Here is a 24,550-nt window from a genome sequence, read left to right as displayed (position 1 = left end):
TAAAAAACAGTAAAAGCAGAATTGTAGTGGTTAAGGGTACAAGGGAGAATGCAGGGTCCTCCCATAAAGGCCTCCTGCCCAGGCTCCTAGAAGTACCTCATAAGACACTTCCTAGGAACATTTTGGAATCCACTGTTGTAAATAAATAAATATGTATTGATGTGTGCAACTGTTTATGATACATTAAGGTGTTTTCTAAAGCAGTTTAGAAAACTCTATGTACAATGTGATTACATGCAAAAATATACCTCCACACATGAGAAAAAGGTCTGGAAGGATCTAAATGAAGGTGTTAATAATGATTATCTTTTCAGCAGTAGGATGGATCTTTTTTCTTCTATGAGCTTATTTGTACTTTCTAAAGGAGAGAAATACATGTTGCTATTGTAATAAGAAAAAATTATTTTTAATGTTAAGTGTGTATCAAACTCTTAGGATGTGTGTGTGTGTGTGTGTGTGTGTGTGTGAGTGTGCGTGCATACACCAGCATATTCGGACATACATTTTTTGGCCCATCCAGCTGTGGTCTAATCTCATGCTTCTATACTTTGTGATGCGGGGCTGGGATTCTGCAAAGCCACACGGTCTTTGCCGGCTGGTGGTTATACCCATATGGACCACTAGAGGGAGATTGGAAGGCAGGAGGAGGCGAGAGGTTCCTGTTTGTTTTCTTATTCCTGGTAGTGTTGCCAGGCAACAGCTCTTCATCCCAGGTAATGACAGTTGCTTCTAGTCCCTGACTCATTTTTACACACTGGAGAACTAATTGACCCCTCTAAGGTACTGGCAGCACCTGGATGACGTTCTGTTGTCAAAGATCTGAGTCCCAGTTCTGCAGATCACTTCCTCCAAAAATCTAAATTCTAGTGTTCTCCTTGCCTCCCCAGCTCCAGGGCTTGTAACTGCTTTCAGCAGTTACCTCTGTGTTACCTCAGTGTTGCATGTGTGCTTTTAAGTTCTTAAACATCTATTTAACCAGTTCACTATATTAAATTCTCTCTGGTGAAATACTTAGTATGAGTCTGTTTTACTAACATGATTCTTAAACAAGAAGTGGTCCTAAGAAACAGCCCCTCAAAATGGGATTCTGAGGTTGCTCTGAGCTTGTCCTTAGCTTTGAACACCATAATGATCTCTTTAGCAAGGGGAAATGGGATTTGAGTATCCATGATACGCTGTGGCATCATACTTAATCACCTGTGGTTGATTGTGATGAAATGCCTTCTGTGGCCCTAAGAGGGACCAGATGACCGTTATGATAGCAGTGATGCTTCTACAAGAAATGACAAGCTCAGATCATTAACTCTTAGCTCAAGTCACAGAGAATCAGAGAGTTTCTATAGTGGCTCTAAAAGAATCACCTATTTCTTATAGCTGCAGGGCTGACCTTGACCCAGAATTTAATTTTGTGGGTTACAGAATTTCAACCAGAATTGAATTCATAGATTTGAAAATCTTGTATGTGAAAGTTAGGGCACTGACTGGTAAGAAGAACTCTGAGACTTGGAATAGGAACCATCTAGTTTGACTTGGGAAAAGCTGAGAATCTTGGAGTTGCTTGCCTTCTTGTGTCTGAGGGAACTTGTGTTAAGACCCCATAATAACCTCAAGACCCACTCCAACTACTTCTCATCACCTCTAGAGCTAACCCAGTTCAGATCTCAGTTTGCTCCAAAGGGACAAGTACAAAGTCTGACATGGAAGGAGATGGTTTACTCCAAAATAATTGCAAAATGTTGCTAATTGACAGAAATGGAAATAATAGGGGATTTTAAGTTATTAGACTAAAAGAGGAAGGAATATAAAACACTGGATTAGACCAAATGTATTGATATGGGTCATTATTACAGTTACTAAAGATCTTAGTTAGGGACTTCCCCTGTGGTCCAATGGTTAAGACTGCACACTTCCACTGCAGGGGGTGCGGGTTCGATCCCTGGTCGTGGACCTAGGATCCCGCATGCTGCATGGTGCGACCAAAAAAATTAAAAAGATCTTACAGTTAGAAGTGTGTCTAATGATTTTCTTGGTTGCTTGAAACTTGAACTCAACTATAGCCTATACTCACTGCAGGTAAAATACCAGATTTTTCCTGGCACAATGTAGAAGGAGGAATCCAAAGACTCAGAGAGATTAGAATGATGGGGTGCATATATAATCTGACTTGCACACCCACCTACCCCCAACTATGTCCTCTGAGAGGTCACTCACACCACTGAGGCATTGAGAAAGGCATTAATGACGGGCTACTTTTGTGTCCTCACAAAGTTCTGTGATGGCTGTCTTCTGTAGGCTATGGTGATGGTAGAAGATACTGCCATTGAAATTGGCTCCATGATTTCAGTGAAAACGATGGGATCCCAGAATGACAACGGTCAAGTGGCAACAATTAACTACAAGAGACAGGAGACAAGGTTAGTTCATTTACTATAATGGGCAATAGAGACAAAACGTTAACCAAATTTTTTGACTAGCAGGCATCTTTAGTAGTAGCTAATTGATCATGGTGTCTGTAGGAATTGAATAGATAGCAGCCTATTAAAATATTACTTCAAAAAAAAATATTACTTCATTTATATAGCAGGGACCAGAAACCTAATCTGAGCACCAAAATGGACAGGAGACATGACTACTTACTCAGTTTCCAGACTTAAACAAGTTCAGCAGCACAAAATTTCTTGATGAACAAGGAAGCTGGTACAAAGATGCTTATCAGTGTCATTTACAGTAACAAAACTTTCCAAACATATAAGTATCCATGTATCAGTTATTTATTGCTGGTTAGCAGTCAACATATTCACGACTTAATCATTTTATTACTTACAGTTCTGTGGGTCAGGAGTTTGGGCAGAGCTCAGAAGGGATGGCTTGTCTCTCCTCCACATAGTGTTGGCTGGGAGGGCTCTACTGGGTCTAGAGGACCTACAATGGCCTTACTCACAAGTCTGGCACTCCCACTGGGATGGCTCAAATGACTGAGGGTGAACTGGGATGGCTGGGTCTCTCTTTTTCCGTGGCGTTAGCTGGGCTCACCCATATGTGTGGGGCCTTGGTTCTCCTCCATGTGGTTTCTCTCTCCACATGGCATCTCATCCTCTAGGACCCATCTCTCCATGTAGACTCCCTCTCCAATAGGATAACCTGGACTTCTTTACGCAGCAGATGGATCCACCCTGAGCAAAAGCAGATGCTGTACGGCCTCTTAGAGTCTGAACTCAGAAGTCCCCAAATGCCACTTCCATCACACTTTATTGGTCAAAACAAGTCAGAAGGGCAGCATAGATTCAAGAAATGGGGAAACAGACACGAGCTCTTGTTGGAAAAAGCAGTAAAGACGTATTGCAAAGAGGTGTGGACACAGAGAGACCCAATTCAGTCACTGGGTCCATTTTCAATAACCTATTACAGGCTAACAAGAAACATATCTCTTAAAAAATTAAGGTACATCCATACAATGAAAAACAGAGTAGGCAAAATTGCTGTAACAAACAGACCCCCAGATATATAATGGTTCAAGCACAATAGATGTTTATTCTCACCCACATTGTGTTCAATACATGATTATTCAAAATTTTAGGCTCCTTCCATCCTTTGACTTTGAATTCCCCTAGGGCCTTGTCATCATCTGCATCTAGCTGTAAGAAGAGATAACATAAAGGAGACACACCTGCCTCTTAAAAGCATTGGCCCGGGAATAGCACACATCACATGCATTCCTATTCTTCTGGCTACGCGTAACTGCAAAGGAGCCTGGAAATGTAGTCTAGCTGCATGCCCAAGGAGAAGGAAATGGATTTTGATGAACAGCTAGAAGACTCTGCCACAATCATTTTTTAAAGATAGGCAATGGCACAGGGAAATGCTCACATTATATTAAATGAATGGAAGGGATTACAAAACTTTATATGACTCCAAGTTGGGGAAGGGGCAAAGAGAAATGTATATCTGGAGTGAAAATGGTACCAAGATATTAATGATTTTTATTTCTGGTTGGTGAGAGTACAAACGTTTTATCTTCTATTCTTTTCATTTTCAGAATTGTGTTCAGTAAATACAAATGACCTCCATAACATGATAAATAATATTTTTAAATGTTAAAATATCTAAATTATAAACTCAAAGCACTCTTTTAGCATCATTGCTGACAATCAGTCTGTCTCAACTCCTAGAATCTCATAGAAATGTAAAGAAAAAATGCCCATTGATAGATAGCATTATTTTTGCCACTCTGTTTTCTGAAGTATTTAGGGACCAGCATACAATTTTAATACAGACAATTCCTAATTTAGAAAAGCCATTTCTAAGTGCATTGTTTGAAACTGAACATCTTCGCCCATAAAGTGAATGTAAAACATGATGATGAGGAACCAGAGCCAGCCCCCCAAAGCCGCTTTCCTCCAATCACTCATGTGATTGGTTCCGGCCAATGATGTCCCGGCCATTGGTTCTATAGAGGACAACTATGGATTCCAGGATTGTTACAGAAAAGTGCTTTCCACCGTCAAGATTAAAACAGCAGGAGCACATCTTCCCTCAGCTTGGGTCACCCTCACCCCCAACAAGCTCTGGCACTCAGAGTGGGAGCTTACATCCTGCCATGTTCCCAGAACCAGTTTCTCTACCAGGTGGGAAGTGGGAGCTGAGATCTCTCAGCAGTGAGCCCCTGGCATGGCGGGAGCAAGAAGGTGGAGGGGAGAGCTGGGTTCTAGGCCTGGGAAGGGGTCCCCATGCGGTATGATCACATTAAGACCCAGGATTCTGAGGGAGATACAGTGGTGGGGTGTCAGATTAGGATGATGGGAGAAATGCTAGGGACTCCTAAGATGGGGAAGAGATGTTTTTCCCATTCACTTTCCCCTTCATAGACGTAGTGATCTTGAATACTTTAGTTCCTCTCCATCCCAAGTCCTCTGTCATCCCAGTTCCTTCACTGTCCTTAGCTCCAGTAACCTTCACATTCACTTCACTTCAGTCACATGCTCTCAAATCATATCCCAAATCTTGCCACCATCCAGAATTAGTCCATATCTGATACCATAAATTCAGACATTTTTCTTTCTGATGATAGCGTCCTATCTTTTCAACTTTCTTACTCAAGTTATTTCTTATAAATCTGATCTTAAACCTTACTGGATCACCAGTCCTTAACCTCTTACTGTCTTCACATCAGTACCCTTCCACCTTCACCCTTCTTTGTATACAGCTTAGATTCTCCCAGTCCATTGCATGCCAATGTTATCAATCCCCTCTCCCCATTACACTTCCATCACATTTGCTTAGCCAAAGTCCAACCCTTTATTAATTCCACTCTCTGAATTTTCTGTAATTATGGGGAAAAAAACTGAAGTCCTCAGACAAGAACTCTCTCAACTTACTAATGCCAAACCTACAAATTTACTTGTCCCTCCACCATCCTATCTTCCATTCCTCCAGTTACAATGCATAAGGCGATCCTCCCCTCACCTGAGGTGAATCCCTTCACTGGCTGTCTCCATCCAGTAAAAGCTTTTTCAGAAAAAGGATCATGTGTGCTTGTTAACTGCTGCCTTCCAGGACCTAGCAGAGTATCTGGCATATAAAGTGCACAGTATTTATCAAATGAATGGCTTTGGTGAGTTAAGGAAAAGATAGGGACAGAGAAAAGGAATAAAAGAGTTATTCTTCCTATCCTATTTTACTGTTTTTGGTCAGAAGAGAGAAGAGTATTTTGAGGAGGAGAGCAGAATTTTTCTCATACATAAAGGACAGAGGTTGATCAAGAATTGACAGTATTTGAACTGTTAATAATTCTTACATTTCAAAAGTCACCTGAGTGGGTGAAAGTCATTTCCATGGCACGTATTAGCTATGTATAATTTATTTTCCTGAGAAAAATTCTTCCTTTAGAATAAATTTCCAAATAAATTCCTTTAGAATAAATTTCTGTCATCTAGAATAATTTTATGTACAAATCCTATTCATCCTTTAATTCCTAGTTCCGATGCCCCTTGTTCACCTCCCCCAAAATCTGGAACTTATCTCTTCCATCTCTGAACTCCCATCTCACTTTCTCTCTACCTCTCTTATGATACTGACTGCCCACACTCTGCCTTGTTCTTGAGACAGTTGTAACGAGTTCTGTAAGCACTTTCATGCAGGGATGTATATCCTCCCTCCTGCTGGCACATGGGTGCTCAGTAAATACTTGTTGAATAAATACTGAATGAATTAAGTAATGAATAAAAAAGTCTTTCAATAAGAACCAAATACTAGCCTGGCATCAAGAATTTCTTAATTCAAGAAACACAATAGCTCTAGAAGTCACGGGAACACGTTTGAAAGGCTAGGCATACATATGCATAATGTGTTAATAAACCATACGATAGTCTCCAAAAATTTTCCTTGATTCTAAAAGGCATCCAGGTTTTAATTTAAAAAGCATGCTTCTACCTGACTATACTTTTTGAAAATGTTGGCATTTTTAGGACTGTTGAAAAAACAAACATTTTCTTTCAAAATGTAATTTGCACGCAAAAGCCTTAAGGAGACAGCCTCTGACTTGTAGTTAGGAACTTTCAGAAGATATAAGACTAACATGTTTCATTTGAATTCCTGAAGTGAATTTTGGTTTGGATTTTGATCTGAATGTATAGGTATAAATCCCAGTTTAAGATCTGGAGTATATATAAGAATTACAGGGCTTCCCTGGTGGCGCAGTGGTTGAGAATCTGCCTGCCAATGCAGGGGACACGGGTTCGAGCCCTGGTCTGGGAAGATCCCACATGCCACGGAGCAACTGGGCCCGTGAGCCACAATTACTGAGCCTGCGCGTCTGGAGCCTGTGCTCCGCAACAAGAGAGGCCGCGATGGTGAGAGGCCCGCGCACCGCGATGAAGAGTGGTCCCCACTTGCCGCAACTAGAGAAAGCCCTCGCACAGAAACGAAGACTCAACACAGTCATAAATAAATAAAAGAACGTGAATTTCTTTTTAAAAAAAAAAAAAGAATTACAATTTTCTTGGGTCAAATGCTGATTTTCACTTTATGGAAGTGTGTAAAGATAACCCCTTACAAGAATCTTATAATTATCTAAAGATACATGAAGTGATGATTGAAGAAAAGGAAGAGTTTAGAGAAAAAAAGATGAGAAATGAGTTCCCAAAAAACAAGTAAAAAGAGAGTGGAATTAAAGCACCCATTATTGAGAAATCAGACTCTTATAGAGCAACCTGTCAAACTCCATTCAATATATATTTTATTATAACATTTAGCTTCACAATAGAGTATGACTTAATAGCTTTAAGTGTAATTATTCCCCACGGACCTTTACACAGACACCTTAACAGCATTTGCTGAGGAAATCCACAGTCCGCAGTTATGGCTTGCTCAATACCCACCTCTCCACCAGAGGGCAACAAGAGGCTGTACCCAGATTACTCTCTAATGGCTCCTGGTTTAGTTAGAAGCCAAGCAGAACCTAATCTACATTCCAGCTCGCCAGTGGAATCCCAGCTTCACAACCTCAGACAGAATGGAGACAAATCGACTTATCCCTGGCAGAAGAGATTCAAATTATCAAAGAAACGTCTTACAGCAAAGTAGATGCACATGATTTCAAGGCTTTGCCCCTAACTTGGAAGCAAGTCATGTGACCTGAAGGCATAGTTTTGGCCAGGAGTGGCATAACCTAAATTTGTTTTCAAGGCGCAGAGTCACTTGACCCTGGGAATGGCAAGACTTTAAAAAAAAAAAAAGTTGATAATCAGATAATTGGATATATTTTTTTCTGCATTAAAGACTCAGTGCCCAAGAACTGACCTTGGAGAAAGTGAAATCATTATTCCTGCTCTTTGACAGCCTTGAGGCAAAATTTCCAAGTCAAATTTACAAGGTGTATAGGGATTTGGTTGCTTGTTTTGCTTTCTTCTCTCTTGCCAGTTACCTCCTGAGATCCGGGCATGGATCAGTAAAATCCCTCCGCCGTGGCTGCCAGCAAGTCTGTGCCTGATTTGGCGCCTTTCTGAAAAGATACCAGGGCCTCTAGTGGAACATAACACCCTAGTACTAAGCCAAGGGACAGAGCCAAGCCACATTTCAGTGTCTGCCGCTGAACCAAGCTCCGAGCAGGGGCCATCTTTTCTGCCCAAGAAGTTGTTACTGGACTCTTTCAAGTGTTTGCTTTTGTGACTAAACTGGTCAAGAAAATGTTTTTTAAAATTAGGGTTCACTCAGAAAGGAGATAGTCTGTCTACGCCCGACATTTTCAAGAGACACATCATCTGTGCCCCCAGATACACTCACAAAAACACACATACACAGATGCACACTTGCCAAGAAACAAAAAGTTCTCAGGAGAATCATGCTCCTGAAAGCTTTCTCTCTTTTACACCAGTATTTACTGCTGTCTCTTCTCATAAAATCTACTATAAGAAATGCTGGCATAGCAAGAATTTTGCCTCAGGAATATATAAGAAAACATGATCAGGGCAGTAAGCAGATGTATTCAAATAGTGACAAGGTATTCAAGTGTGATAAAGCCAATACATGGAGTCACATCTAACTCAGGTCAACTCTAGAATAAAAATGAAGGATATTAAAATTGGCATGGAAAATCTCCCCCCATGAGCCTGTAGGCATCACAAGAACAGGAATGTTTAGTCCCTTGTTCTAACAAGAAACTATTCAGTTCCTCATTCTGACCTAAATGCCTAGAACAGTTCAGATGCTCAATTAATATGTCAAATGAAAAAAGTGCTTAAGAAAGTTACCGCATCAGAGACCAACATCTCTTAGTAAGTCCATTTCAGATAATCTTCCACCCCGTCCAGCATGAAAGCAGATCATGATTTCTTCAGCTGAACACTAGCTGATGTAGTTGTCTTGGGTCAAGGGGCCATGTTGTATGCATCTTTAACAACAGTCATATCCAGAGAGGCAAGCTGTTTACCCCAGAGAAGCCCATGGGCACAGATGCTGACTGAATAAATGAAGATTCCCATCTCACACTCTCTCTGGGGTAGTGTTGCCAGATTGAGCAAATAAAAATAGAGGATGCACAGTTAAATTTAAATTTCAGATAAGTGAATTTAGCATAGGACAAAGACTTATACTAAAAAAAAATCACTAACTAAAATTCAAAATTAACTGGGTGTCCTGTATTTTATCTGGTAATCCTAATCTGCGGCATATACTGCACCATTTTGCTCTTCCTGAGCAAAATGGTGGGAGAATTGTCTAACTTTTAAATTGTTGGACTTCCCTGGTGGCACAATGGTTAAGCATCCGCCTGCCAATGCAGGGGACACGGGTTCAAGCCCTGGTCCGGGAAGATCCCATATGCCCGTGTGGATCCCACGTACAGAGCAACTAAGCCCGTGCGCCACAACTACTGAGCCTGTGCCCTGGAGCCTGCGAGCCACAACTGCTGAGCCCATGTGCCACAACTACTAAAGCCCATGCGCCTAGAGCTCATGCTCTGCAACAAGAGAAGCCGCTGCACTGAGAAGCCCACACACCGCAACAAAGAGTAGCCCGCACTCACCACAACTAGAGAAAGCCCTCATGCAGCAACAAAGACCCAACGTGGCCAAAAATAAATAAATAAATAAAATTCTAATTAATTAATTGTGACCTTTCTCTCGGGTGACACAGATTGTATGTTTTTTTTTAACACCTTTATTAGAGTATAATTGCTTTGCAAGTGTGTGTTAGTTTCTGCTTTATAACAAAGTGAATCAGCTATACATACACATATATCCCCATATCTCCTCGCTCCTGCATCTCGCTCCCGCCCTCCCTATCCCACCCCTCTAGGTGGTCACAAAACACCGAGCTGATCTGCCTGTGCTATGCGGCTGCTTCCCACTAGCTATCTATTTTATATTTGGTAGTGTATATATGTCAATGCTACTCTCTCACTTCGTCCCAGCTTGCCCTTCCCCCTCCCCGTGTCCTCAAGTCCATTGTCTACATCTGCGTCTTTATTCCTGTCCTGCCCCTAGGTTCTTCAGAACCTTTTTTTTTTTTTTTAATTTTATTGTGACTATCAGTTGACGGTCAACTGGAGGCTCCTCTCATTTAAATCTTTATTTGCTCTTGCTAAAATAAATATTTTTATGGCGGAAAGCAGTCCTTTAAGAAGACCTTCTGGGGACTTCTCTGGTGGCACAGTGGACAGGACTTTGCACTCCCAATGCAGGGGTTCGGGGTCCAATCCCTGGTCAGGGAACTAGATCCCACATGCATGCCTCAACTAAGAGTTCTCATGCCACAACTAAGGATCCCTGGAGCCACAACTAAGGAGCCTACATGCTGCAGCTAAGGACCTGGTGAACCACAACTAAGGAGCCTACCTGCTGCAACCAAGACCCAGCACAACCAAAATAAATAAATAAATTAATTAATTTTAAAAAAAGACGACTTTCTGTCTTCAATCATAAAATCAGATTTAAGAATAAAGAAAAAAATAAGATGCAAATATAATTCTGACAAAATAACAATTGTTCTCCAAAATAAGCCCCCAAATTGAAATTAAAATGCCTAGGGTACATTTATAGTTAGCACAAATACTAAAGGAATAAACAATAATTTTCAATTGATCAGCTAGCATTTTGTGAACACTTATGGCTTTTAGAATGAATAAATAGAAATGTTAACAGGAGGTGGGGAAACATCACAGAAGCACTGACTTTTAAAAAAAAAAAGGAGGAGTCACATATAGAGAAGCTGTCACAAGAGCCTCTACAACTAAAGGAAATGAGAGTTGGGGGTAGGGCAGAGTTAATAATACACAGCAAAAGAGGGCTAAAATATTTTTCTTTTTTTTTGAATTTTTGAATTTTATTTTTTTATACAGCAGGTTCTTATTAGTTATCCATTTTATACATATTAGTGTATATATGTATACACTATATACATATACACTATATACATATATAGATTCCATATATATGTGTTAGCATACAGTATTTATTTTTCTCTTTCTGACTTACTTCACTCTGTATGACAGTCTCTAGGTCCATCCACCTCACTACAATTAACTCAATTTCATTTCTTTTTATGGCTGAGTAATATTCCATTGTATATATGTGCCACATCTTTATCCATTCCTCTGTCGATGGACACTTAGGTTGCTTCCACATCCTGGCTATTGTAAATAGAGCTGCAATGAACATTGTGGTACATGACTCTTTTTTCTTTTTCTTTTTTAACATCTTTATTGGAGTATAATTGCTTTACAATGGTGTGTTAGTTTCTGCTTTATAACAAAGTGAATCAGCTATACATATACATTTATCACCATATCTCCTCCCTCTTGCATCTCCCTCCCACCCTCCCTATCCCACCCCTCTAGGTGGTCACAAAGCACTGAGTTGATCTCCCTGTGCTATGCGGCTGCTTCCCACTAGCTATTTATTTTACATTTGGTAGTATATATAAGTCCATACCACTCTCTCACTTCGTCCCAGCTTACCCTTCCCCCTCCCCGTGTCCTCAAGTCCATTCTCTGCATCTGCGTCTTTATTCCTGTCCTGCCCCTAGGTTCTTCAGAACCATGTTTGTTTTTTTTTTTTTTAGATTCCATATATATGTGTTAGCATACGGTCTTTGTTTTCCTCTTTCTGACTTACTTCGCTCTGTATGACAGACTCTAGGTTCATCCACCTCACTACAAATAACTCAATTTCGTTTCTTTTTATGGCTGAGTAATATTCCATTGTATATATGTGCCACATTTTCTTTCTCCATTCATCTGTCGCGGGACACTTAGGTTGCTTCCATGTCCTGGCTATTGTAAATAGAGCTGCAATGAACACTGTGGTACATGACTTTTTGAATTATGGTTTTCACAGGGTATATGTCAAGTAGTGGGATTGCTGGGTCATATGGTAGTCCTATTTTTAGTTTTTCAAGGAACCTCCATACTGTTCTCCATAATGGCTGTATCAATTTACATTCCCACCAACAGTGCAAGAGAGTTCCCTTTTCTCCACACCCTCTCCAGCATTTATTGTTTGTAGATTTTTTGATGATAGCCATTCTGACCAGTGTGAGGTGATACCTCATTGTAGTTTTGATTTGCATTTCTCTAATGATTAATGATGTTCTTTCATGTGTCTGTTGGCAATCTGTATATCTTCTTTGGAGAAATGTCTATTTAGGTCTTCTGCCTATTTTTCAATTGGGTTGTTTGTTTTTTTGATATTGAGCTGCATGAGCTGCTTGTAAATTTTGGAGATTAATCCTTTGTCAGTTGCTTCATTTGCAAATATTTTCTCCCATTCTAAGGGTTGTCTTTTCATCTTGTTTATGGTTTCCTTTGCTGTGCAAAAGCTTTTAAATTTCATTAGGTCCCATTTGTTTATTTTTGTTTTTATTTCCATTTCTCTAGGAGCTGGGTCAAAAAGGATCTTGCTTTGATTTATGTCATAGAATGTTCTGCCTATGTTTTCCTCTAAGAGTTTTATAGTGTCTGGCCTTACAGTTAGGTCTTTAATCAATTTTCAGTTTATTTTTTTGTATGGTGTTAGGGAATGTTCTAATTTCATTCTTTTACATGTAGCTGTCCAGTTTTCCCAGCACCACTTATTGAAGAGGCTGTTTTTTTTCCATTGTATATTCTTGCCTCCTTTATCAACAATAAGGTGACCATATGTGCGTCGGTTTATCTCTGGGCTTTCTATCCTGTTCCATTGATCTATATTTCTGTTTCTGTGCCAGTGCCATACTGTCTTGATTACTGTAGCTTTGTAATATAGTCTGAAGTTCGGGCGCCTGATTCCTCCAGCTCCATTTTTCTTTCTCAAGATTGCTTTGGCTATTTGGGGTCTTTTGTGTTTCCATACAAATTGTGAAATTTTTTGTTCTAGTTCTGTGAAAAATGCCAGTGGTAGTTTGATAGGGATTGCATTGAATCTGTAGATTGTTTTGGGTAGTATAGTCATTTTCACAATGTTGATTCTTCCAATCCAAGAACATGGTATATCTCTCCATCTATTTGTATCATCTTTAATTTCTTTCATCAGTGTCTTATAGTTTTCTGCATACAGGTCTTTTGTCTCCCTAGGTAGGTTTATTCCTAGGTATTTTTTTCTTTTTGCTGCAGTGGTAAATGGGAGTGTTTCCTTAATTTCTCTTTCAGATTTTTCATCATTAGTGTATAGGAATGCAAGAGATTTCTGTGCATTAATTTTGTATCCTGCTACTTTACCAAATTCATTGATTAGCTCTAGTAGTTTTCTGGTAGCATCTTTAGGATTCTCTATGTATAGTATCATGTCATCTGCAAGCAGTGACAGCTTTACTTCTTCTTTTCTGATTTGAATTCCTTTTATTTCTTTTTCTTCTCTGATTGCTGTGGCTAAAACTTCCAAAACTATGTTGAATAATAGTGGTGAGAGTGGGCAACCTTGTCTTGTTCCTGATCTTAGTGGAAATGGTTTCAGTTTTTCACCCTTGAGGACAATGTTGGCAGTGGGTTTGTCATATATGGCCTTTATTATGTTGAGGAAACTTCCCTCTATGCCTACTTTCTCGAGGGTTTTTATCATAAATGGGTGTTGAATTTTGTCGAAAGTTTTCTCTGCATCTATTGAGATGATCATATGGTTTTTCTCCTTCAATTTGTTAATATGGTTTATCACATTGATTGATTTGTGTATATTGCAGAATCCTTGCATTCCTGGGATAAACCCCACTTGATCAGGGTGTATGATCCTTTTAATGTGCTGTTGGATTCTGTTTGCTAGTATTTTGGTGAGGATTTTTGCATCTATGCTCATCAGTGATATTGGTCTGTAGTTTTCTTTTTTTGTGACATCTTTGTCTGGTTTTGGTACCAGGGTGATGGTGGCCTCGTAGAAGGAGTTTGGGAGTGTTCCTCCCTCTGCTATATTTTGGAAGAGTTTGAGAAGGATAGGTGTTAGCTCTTCTCTAAGTGTTTGATAGAATTCGCCTGTAAAACCATCTGGTCCTGGGCTTTTGTTTGTTGGAAGATTTTTAATCACAGTTTCAATTTCAGTGTTTGTGATTGGTCTGTTTATATTTTCTATTTCTTCCTGGTTCAGTCTTGGAAGGTTGTGCTTTTCTAAGAATTTGTCCATTTCTTTCAGGTTGTCCATTTTATTGGCATAGAGTTGCTTGTAGTAATCTCTCATGATCCTTTGTATTTCTGCAGTGTCAGTTGTTACTTCTCCTTTTTCATTTCTAATTCTACTGATTTGAGTCTTCTCCCTTTTTTTCTTGATCAGTCTGGCTAATGGTTTATCAATTTTGTTTATCTTCTCAAAGAACCAGCTTTTAGTTTTATTGATCTTTGCTATCGTTTCCTTCATTTCTTTTTCATTTATTTCTGATCTGATTGTTATGATTTCTTTCCTTCTGGAAACTTTGGGGTTTTTTTGTTCTTCTTTCTCTAATTGCTTTAGGTGTAAGTTTAGGTTGTTTATTTGAGATGTTTCTTGTTTCTTGAGGTAGGATTGTATTGCTATAAACTTCCCTCTTAGAACGGCTCTTGCTGCATCCCACAGGTTTTGGGCTGTCATGTTTTCATTGTCATTTGTTTCTAGGTATTTTTTGATTTCCTCTTTGATTTCTTCAGTGATCTCTTGGTTATTAAGTAGTGTATTGTTTAGCCTCCATATGTTTGTATTTTTTACAGTTTTTTCCCTGTAATTGATATCTAGTCTCATAGCATTGTGGTCGGAAAAGATACTTGATACAATTTCAATTTTCTTAAATTTACCAAACCTTGATTTGTGACCCAAGATATGATCTATCCTGGAGAATGTTCCATGAGCACTTGAGAAGAAAGTGTATTCTGTTGTTTTTGGGTGGAATGTCCTATAAATGTCAAGTCCATCTTGTTTAATGTATCATTTAAAGCTTGTGTTTCCTTATTTATTTTCATTTTAATGATCTGTCCATTGGTGAAAGTGGGGTGTTAAAGTCCCCTACTATGATTGTGTTACTGTCGATTTCCCCTTTTATGGCTGTTAGCATTTTCCTTATGTATAGAGGTGCTCCTATGTTGGGTTCATAAATATTTACAATTGTTATATCTTATTCTTGAACTGATCCTTTGATCATTATGCAGTGTTCTTCTTTGTCTCCTGTAATAGTCTTTATTTTAAAGTCTGTTTTGTCTGATATGAGAATTGCTACTCCAACTTTCTTTTTATTTCTATTTGCATGGAATATCTTTTTCCATCCCCTCACTGTCAGTCTGTATGTGTCCCTAGGTCTGAAGCATGTCTCTTGTAGACAGCATATATGCGGGTCTTGTTTTTGTATCCATTCAGCCAGTCTTTGTCTTTTGGTGGGAACATTTAATACATTTACGTTTAAGGTAATTATCAATGTGTGTTCCTATTACCATTTTCTTAATTGTTTTGGGTTCGTTATTGTAGGTCTTTTCCTTCTTTTGTGTTTCCTGCGTAGAGAAGTTCCTTTAGCATTTGTTATAAAGCTGGTTTGGTGGTGCTGAATTCTCTTAGCTTTTGCTTGTCTGTAAAGGTTTTAATTTCTCCATCGAATCTGAATGAGATCCTTGCTGCGTAGAGTAATCTTGGTTGTAGGTTTTTCCCTTTCATCAATTTAAATATGTCCTGCCACTCCCTTCTGGCTTGCAGAGTTTCTGCTGAAAGATCAGCTGTTAACCTTATGGGGATTCCCTTGCATGTTATTTGTTGCTTTTCCCTTGCTGCTTGTAATATTTTTTCTTTGTATTTAATTTTTGATAGTTTGATTAATATGTGTCTTGGCGTGCTTCTCCTTGGATTTATCCTGTATGGGACTCTCTGTGCTTCCTGGACTTGATTGACTATTTCCTTTCCCATATTAGGGAAGTTTTCAACTATAATCTCTTCAAATGTTTTCTCAGTCCCTTTCTTTTTCTCTTCTTCTTCTGGGACCCCTATAATTCAAATGTTGGTGCATTTAGTGTTGTCCCAGAGGTGTCTGAGACTGTCCTCAGTTCTTTTCATTCTTTTTTCTTTATTCTGCTCTGCTGTAGTTATTTCCACTATTTTGTCTTGCAGGTCACTTATCCGTTCTTCTGCCTCAGTTATTCCTTCTAGAGAATTTTTAATTTCATTTATTGTGTTGTTCATCATTGTTTATTTGCTCTTTAGTTCTTCCAGGTCCTTGTTAAACGTTTCTTGTATTTTCTCCATTCTATTTGCAAGTTTTTGGATCATCTTTACTATCATTACTCTGAATTCTTTTTCAGGTAGACTGCCTGTCTCCTCTTCATTTGTTTGCTCTGGTGGGTTTTTACCTTGCTCCTTCATCTGCTGTGATTTTCTCTGTCTTCTCATTTTGCTGTACTTACTGTGTTTGGGGTCTCCTTTTTGCAGGCTGTAGGTTCGTAGTTCCCATTGTTTTTGGTGTCTGCCCCCAGTGGCTAAGGTTGGTTCAGTGGGTTGTATAGGCTTCCTGGTGGAGGGGACTAGTGCCTGTGTTCTGGTGGATGAGGCTTGATCTTGTCTTTCTGGTGCGCAGGACCGCATCCAGTGGTGTGTTTGGGGGTGTCTGTGACCTTATTATGATTTTAGGCAGCCTCTCTGCTAATGGGTGGGGTTGTGGTCCTGTCTTGCTAGTTGTTTGGCATAGGATGTCCAGCACTGTAGCTTGCTGGTTGTTGCATGGAGCTGGGTCTTAGCATTGAGATGGAGATCTCTGGGAGAGCTTTTGCCGTTTGATATTACGTGGAGCTGGGCAGTCTCTGGTGGACCAATGTCCTGAACTCTGCTCTCCCACCTCAGAGGCACAGGCCTGACACCTGGCTGGAGCACTAAGACCCTGTCAGCCACACAGCCAGGTACGTGGGGAGTTTCTTGCCTGTTGGGAAGTCTGAGGTCTTCTGCCAGCATTCAGTAGGTATTCTGCAGGAGTTGTTCCACATGTAGATGTATTTCTGGTATATTTGTGGGGAGGAAGTGATCTCCACGTCTTACTCCTGCGCCATCTTGAAGGTCTCCCCAGATTGTATCTTTTTTACTTTGATGTACAAATGCCACTGTAGTATGATGATGACAATGGGTTCCATTTAATTCCTTTAGGTGTGCCATCGAAAATTCCAGTGTTTGAAAATGTCCTCTGAACTCAGAGTTTTGAACACCACTAGTATAGAGTCTTTGGTATCAGCCTTGTTTGATCTGAATGAAGGGTCTGCCCTATAACGTTCTTTATCCCCTATACTTTGGATGATAATTTCTGGGCAGATACCTTAGTTGAGAAGGTTGAAACTAGGCTTAGGATGTCCTGTGTTTCCTGAGTGATTTCCAGTGAATTATCAACCTCTTGATCATGAAGTGGTGATAAAACCTAATTCTGGGAGTTGGGTAGGAGTTCATAATGCAAGAGTATGGGGGGAAAGTATTGAATTAAATAATGCTAGTATGTACTCAGTTTTTCCAACATGAGTATGGCTTAGAAAAAGTGATCCCCAGACTTCTGTCCACAAACATCATGTATTGGTCGTGGACCAGAGCCAGTCTTTCCTGAGAACCCATACCTAGCTGTAAGCTAAACAAGTGATCAGTTCCTGGTTATAGTCTCAGAGGGACCTGGTCCACCTTTACCCAGAGCTCAGCCCTTGTACTTCATGGCTCAGCTCAGCAGCAAGCTCAGTGGATAACCCTGGGTGCCTTGGGTGGCGGTGGGGGTGGAGGTGGAGGAGTTGCAGGGGGCAGAGGAATTTAGCTGGTAATCAAGGAAGGAATACATAGGAATGAACTCTTTTCCATAAGAAGATTTTTGTTCAGCTTACCTCACAGCTTAGTTTTAGAATTTCATAAAGAAAATGTTCCTTTGTCACTTGTAAGCATTATTGCTTTTTATTGAACTATACTATAAATGAGTACCATTGAATAAAAGGAGACCAATTTAATGAATAAAAATAAAACTCTTACCTTCCTAGAAACCTCCATTATATTATATGGCATTTAAGACCTTTCACAAGTTAACACCAATCTATCTTTCCAACCTCATTTCTTGCCACTTCTTTGTAGGACCATCATACTCTACCCCAGGGTTGGGTCTTCGTTGCTGAGCTCAGGCTTTCTCTAGTTGCAGCAAGCAGGGGCTTCTCTTTGTTGCAGTGCGTGGGCTTCTCATGGCAGTGGCTTCTCTTGTTGTGGAGCACAGGCTCTAGACGTATGGGCTTCAGTAGTTGTGGCACATGGGCTCAGTAGTTGTGGCTCATGGTCTCTAGAGCACAGGCTCAGTAGTTGTGGTGCACGGGCTTAGTTGCTCTGCAGCATGTGGGATCTTCCCGGACCAGGGCTCGAACCCGTGTCCCCTGCATTGGCAGGCAGATTCTTAACCACTGCGCTGCCAGGGAAGCCCTCTACTTATTCTTGAAAGCCTAAATCAAATGCTATCTATCTGTATAGTTTTCCTTACAATCTATGCCAGCATAATTTCCTTCCCTGCCTCTGGCTGCCAGAGGCACCACACACATCTTTACTACTAGTACTAATGGTGTTTACCACACAGAGCTGCAATTATCCCCTCCTCTCAAGAGAGTGAGTTTCTCAAGAGCAAGGTCTCTATATCCACACTACCCAACACAGTGTGTGTGTGTGTGTGTGTGTGTGTGTTTCTCACCAAATATACACAGCACTCAAATAGATGTTTATGTAAGCATAAGCCAAAGTCCTGAGTTATAACATTTACTCTGTATTTCCTAAAGGAATACATGGATTTTCATATTTATCAAGTAGATTAAATTAGACTAGACCCCACTAGATTTCTATGCTTCAGCAAATCTGGTTTACTCACCATTTTCCAAACACGCATGGTAATTTCCCATCTTTACACCACAGTTGAAATTTTCTTCCTCTGGAAGCACCTATTCTCATTTCTCCCAATTAAAATCTTCCTAAACACCACCTCTACTTTTCACAACTCTAGACACACACTTACTCACATGCACAAACTATCATCTCTTCCTCCTGAAAGCATCTTTGCTTTTCTTCTCTTCTTTTCTAGTTCTCCTCGTTCTCCATCTTATTCCCAATGGTCTTCTCTTAAAGTTGGATTCTGCTCCTTGAAGGCAGAGACTCTATCTTCCTTTCTGCAGCTCCTCACCAAGGGACTTGCACATACTAGGCACTAATCAAGAATTTGTTGAATTGAATAGAAAAATCAGAGGTCGTTTAAAAAATACTCAGTTCCCACCAACAGTGCAGGAGGGTTCCCTTTTCTCCACACTCTCTCCAGCATTTGTTGCTTGTAGATTTTTTGATGATGGCCATTCTGACCAGTGTGAGGTGATAATTCATTGTAGTTTTGATTTGCATTTCTCTAATAATTAGTGATGTTGAGCATCTTTTCATGTGCCTCTTGGCCATCTGTATATCTTCTTCGGAGAAATGTCTATTTAGGTCTTCTGCCCATTTTTTGATTGGGTTATTTGTTTTTTTGATATTGAGCTGCATGAGCTGCTTGTATATTTTTGAGATTAATCCCTTGTCAGTTGCTTTGTTTGCAGATATTTTCTCCCATTCTCAGGGCTGTCTTTTGTCTTGTTTATGGTTTCCTTTGCTGTGCAAAAGCTTTTAAGTTTAATTAGGTCCCATTTGTTTATTTTTGTTTTTATTTTCATTACTCTAGGAGGTGGGTCAAAAAAATCTTGCTGCGGTTTATGTCAAAGAGTGTTCTGCCTATACAATGGAATATTACTCAGCCATAAGAAGGAACGAAATTGTGCCATTTGCAGAGACGTGGATGGACCTAGAGACTGTCATACAGAGTGAAGTGGGTCAGAAAGAAAAAACAAATGTCGTATATTAATGCATATATATGGAATCTAGAAAAATGGTACAGATGAACCTATTTGCAAAGCAGAAATAGAGACACAGACGTAGAGTGGGATGAATTGGGAGATTGGAATTGACATGCATACACTATTATGTACAAAATAGGTAACTAATGAGAACCTAATGTATAGCACAAGGAACTCTACTCAGTGCTCTGTGGTGACCTAAATGGGAAGGAAATCCAAAATGGAGGGGATATATGTATACGTATAGCTGATTCACTTTGCTGTACAGCAGAAACTAACACAACATTGTAAAGCAACTATACTCCAATAAGAAAAAAATACTCAGTTCATATCCAGAGACAAATGTAAGGGTATACAGAAAGGAAGGGGATTGCAACCCATCATGGGGAAGCTTTAGAAAGATTAATTCGCCTGGGTCAGGAAAGAATGGAGGTGCATTATCAGGCAACCACAGTAGTCCAAGGGTAAGGTAAAGCCATCGCTTTGATAATAACACAGATGTCAGGAACGATTTCAAAATGATGGGGTACAGGATTTGGTACCTAACTCAAAATGAAACAAGGGAGAGAGAGGAGTAGGAATAAATAATATTCAGATCCTGATTCTGGGTGCTGGGATGATGACAGCATCACTTGCGAAATATAAAGTTTTGGGGGAAAGGATAATGAGTGCAGCAGTTGAGTGTCAATGAGCCACCTCAATAGAAATATAACAGAGACAGTTGGAAAGGTGAGCATGAGGCTTAGACAAGCAGGGGAGCCCAATGACGGAGTTTGGGAGTCAGTCATATAGCTGAGGCCAAGGGACAGTATAGGGTGACTGAGGGGTGGGGTCTGTGACAAGAGAAGAGGAGAGAGGCTGGCGAGGGAGGCCGGGCCGGAGAAGGGGAAGGGGGGCACAATGCCGTGGAGTAGCATTTCAAGGGCTTCAACACTGCAGGAAGGGTAAGAATGAGGGCTGGAGATAGGCCAGTGGATTTGTTGATGTGGTGGTCTGCTGCCTTTTGAAGATGAGACTCGTGGGGTAGAGGGGCTGAAAGCCAGACTGCTAGGAGGTAAGGAGTGAAGGAGCAGTGAGAATGTAATGGCTAAGATAGAAGAAACCGATTTCCTCAACAAGTGTGTCAGTGAGAGGAAGGCCGTTGGTACCACAATAGCTTGAGGGCACAGCAGGGTTCAGAAAGGTTGTGTTTGTTTTTAGGTTGTGTGAGACTGGAACTTGTTTGTTGACAGAGGGAAAGGAGCTCAAAAGTAGGAGATTTGGAAGCTACTTGGGCTTAATGTGCTACCAATTAAGGAGAAGCAGCACATCTATGTCTTGGGCCCTGGACAGATTGGCAGTGCCAGAATGCTTCTTCTTCTCAGGGTCAGCTTTGGTAGGAGCTTGGGCTCCTACCCAAAAGAGAGAGAAAATGTAATAAGCAAAGTCTTGGAGGAGGTGGGATAGGATTGGAGTCTCGGCGGACGGGCTGGCTTTGGAAGGAGAAAAGACTTCTTCCTCCAAGAGAGAAGGAAAGAAAGCAGGAGGAGTGAGGAATCACGTGACTGAGGCAAAGAGGAGGGTGGAGGGGGCCTCACCTCCACACGTTCTTATCCACCAGAGCAGGAGGGGAAACCGTGTGCCCAGGCGTGCCCTGTTTGTGAAGCTGGAGTTACATGAGAACAATCCTGAAACAAATGTGTCAGGGAGATGACAAGAGACAAGCGAAGGGGTGGCAAAGCAGCAGTGAGGCCCCAGGATTCCTTTCAGATGGGCACATCTTTTGCTGGGAAACTCCTCCTTACCCTTCAAGACCCAGCTCAAATGTTTCCTCCTCTGGCTCACCCAGGTGAAAACTGAACTCACGGGAGTCCTACTCGCCCACCCTGCCCCGCCCAGGCCCTGCAGCCTTTATAAAAGTATTTACCTTGTATTTCAAGTTTCACTCATTTGTCTCTCCCATCAGTTCTTAAGCTTCTCAAAGGTCATAATTTATCTCTATATACCCAGTGTCTGGCAACATGGCCAGCACACACAGTAAGTGCTCAAAAAATAATGAGTGAGTGAATGAACAAAGGGATGGATGTGTGAATGAATGATATATCCTCCCCCGGTGGAAGCTGACTTCTGCTTCCAGTGTATTAACGCAGAGAGAGACCTCAGGAGGGAGATTAGGGGAAAACTGCACGTGTGGATACATGTGAAGTAAAAGCAAATGAGAACAAGAATAGCCGTGAAACAAATGTGAAACTCAAATGGTTTTCTCAAAAGCCATATGCAGTCCTGAATAGTAGGGGAAACGAGTGGAAGGATGGGGAGCTAAGTGAAAAAAGTAACAGGTCCAAGAGATCATTTACAGTTGGGAATGGAATGACTTCCTGAATTGTAGAGTGTGTGGTCCAGGAGCAGAGCACCACAGATGCAGTTACTGTAAAAAAAAAACCACTCGTGACTTTTTTTGGCAAAAAGAAAGTCTGTTTTGAATCTGACAGTCTCTCTAGCAGCACATGACCTTGCCTTAAAAAACAACAGCTTCATGAAACCCTCGTTCAGATGGAATTCAGTTTAATGTACATACTGGTACCTTGAAACACTGGTGATGCTGTTTACTGAATCCCAACACGTGCTCACAGTCTTTCTGCTGGGTGGATGTGATGCATCTGTTTTACACACAAGGAAATTGAGGCAAGGAGCAATTAGGTGAGGAACCCTAGGTCACACACTAGTATATAGGGCCAAGATTAAAGACCAAGTCTTTCTTTTTTTTTTTTAATTGAAGTATAGTTGATCTACAATGTTGTGTTAGTTTCTGGTAAAGACCAAGTCTTTCTAACTGCAAAGCCCATATTTTTCTCATGATATTAAGCAGATGCTCCATCATATGTGATCAAAAAAGGGTAGTGAGGGGCCACCTGTAGAATCAAGGATGGCTTACTGAGTGAGCTATCTGGTCAGGCATGCAGGGCCCCGTGCTTAAAAGGGCCATGTGCTTGGCTTCGTGTTATGCTGTTGCTGTCTTGAAATTCTTAATAAGTTTTAGCAAGAGGCCCTGCATTTTCATTTTGTGCTGGGCCCCGCAAATTTTGTAGACAGTCCTGTGTAGAATCATAGAATGTTTGAGCTGGAAGGGCTTTGAGAGGTCATCAGTTCCCCCCCACCACCCATTTTAGAGGTGAGGAAACTGAGGCACAGTGAGGCGAACTGGCCGGCCTTCGGTCACACAGCTCATTGGTGGTAGAGCGGCAGCAGAACACAGGTGTCCAGTGTCCTTCCTCTTTTACCACACCAAACCCTCGAGAGCCTTTAAAGTTAGAGAAAGGAGGTTTTTCCCCTTCCCTACAGGAGCTTATCTGTAGCCAAAATATCATTTGTGGCTGAGCTGGGTCAACTCATTTCACTTCTGGGCAAATGGCCCTGGGTTTTTCATAAAACCAAATGCACATTAACCTGGATGTGATTCCAACAAAACCACAATGTCTACACTGTGGTAAAGAAACCTTTAGCTGAGTCTCTCACCCAGCACCCCTCTCCCCTGCTGCGATCTCCCTAAGGTGCATTTCTCATGCAGAGGAAGGCTGGCTAAACCAATGTCAGGCTGGGTCAGGGGGAGGCCAGACTCAAGGGCAAGGCCCAAGCTCCTACCAAAGCTGACCCTGAGAAGAAGAAGCATTCTGGCACTGCCAATCTGTCCAGGGCCCAAGGCATAGATGTGCTGCTTCTCCTTAATTGGTAGCACATTAAGCCCCAGTAGCAGGACCCGTCAGAGCCACCCTCAGGTCAAGACAGAAGTGACCAAGCACTTGTAAGGGTTTGTGCTCATCTCTCCTGTGCCCATGTATTTGGAAGTTACAACAAGGAAGCCATAGTGTTCTGATTTTCAGCCCAGAAAACATGTATTTGCCTCAGACACACCAGAGCATGTGGCTCTGCTCAGGGGACAGCTGGTGCTGAGAAGCATCTGATTGTTTTGAAGGTCATGTGCATTCCCCCAGTGTGAATGAGAAGAGGTGCAGCCCATGCAGGTCACCAAGGAAACTTCGTTATGTTACAAAAGAATTTCTTGAGGTTTCCTGGTTTGGTGCAAATGTTTTGCCTGTACCACAGTATGAACAGTTTCCCTTTCAGTCAGAATGAGCACAGTCTGTCTCAACACTGTTGTGGCATGGTCTCAACTGAGTGCAATGGTACCAACCAGAAGACCGTTGTCCTTATGTCACATACATCACTACCTAACGAAGAAGCACCATAAGGGCAGGAGATCTTACCTCTTGTTCACTGATGTGCCCAAGAACCTGAACAGAGGCTGGCACATGGTAAGTGCTCCTTGAATACTTGCTGTGTGAATCAATGCTATTCATGGCTTTGAGTGATCATTGAGATATTGAGATAAATGAAAAACTAGAGTAGTGTCATAGCTTTTCATTCTAACATGACAACCAAAGAGGGGTATTTCAGGGACTCTGAGGAGGTAGAATGGGTCCATGAGGTTTTGTGAGCATTTGATCCAAATGACAACAAGTAAAGATGGGGAAAATACTAGAAGTTACCAATTCATTTCTTGATTATTCCCCTAAGGGCTCTATTATTTAGGCTAATTTTAGTAACTCTAGCACACATACGTATCTACGTATGTGTATATATGTGTATATTTATAAATGTATTTATAGAGAAATATATATTATTTTTATTTGCTTATATGTGTATATATGTCTATGTGCAAATATATGTGTGTAAGTGTGTATATATACATACATATATATATATGAGAGAGAGAGAGTCTTTTTTTCTGGCATCATGACCCAT

The 24,550-nt window shown here is 40.9% G+C and overlaps 1 protein-coding gene across 13 annotated transcripts in view; it reads left to right on the top strand.

Moving 5' to 3' along the window:
- The window catches only part of BOC (BOC cell adhesion associated, oncogene regulated), a 265,756-nt gene that overhangs the window by 4,225 nt on the left and 236,981 nt on the right, over nt 1-24,550 (top strand). For 12 of the 13 annotated variants that reach the window (XM_059921147.1, XM_059921144.1, XM_059921141.1 and 9 more), the window contains exon 2: nt 2,293-2,414. The exons of the other annotated variant lie outside the window; for it this stretch is intronic. The gene's annotated coding sequence lies outside the window, so the exon portion shown is untranslated. The remainder of the gene's footprint in view (nt 1-2,292; nt 2,415-24,550) is intronic. 13 annotated transcript variants of the gene reach the window in all.

This window comes from Balaenoptera ricei, chromosome 4, assembly GCF_028023285.1.
Source record: "Balaenoptera ricei isolate mBalRic1 chromosome 4, mBalRic1.hap2, whole genome shotgun sequence".
NCBI lineage: Eukaryota > Metazoa > Chordata > Mammalia > Artiodactyla > Balaenopteridae > Balaenoptera > Balaenoptera ricei.
The sequence above is the reverse complement of the archived record's forward strand: the minus strand, read 5'-3'. Positions and strand labels throughout refer to the sequence as shown.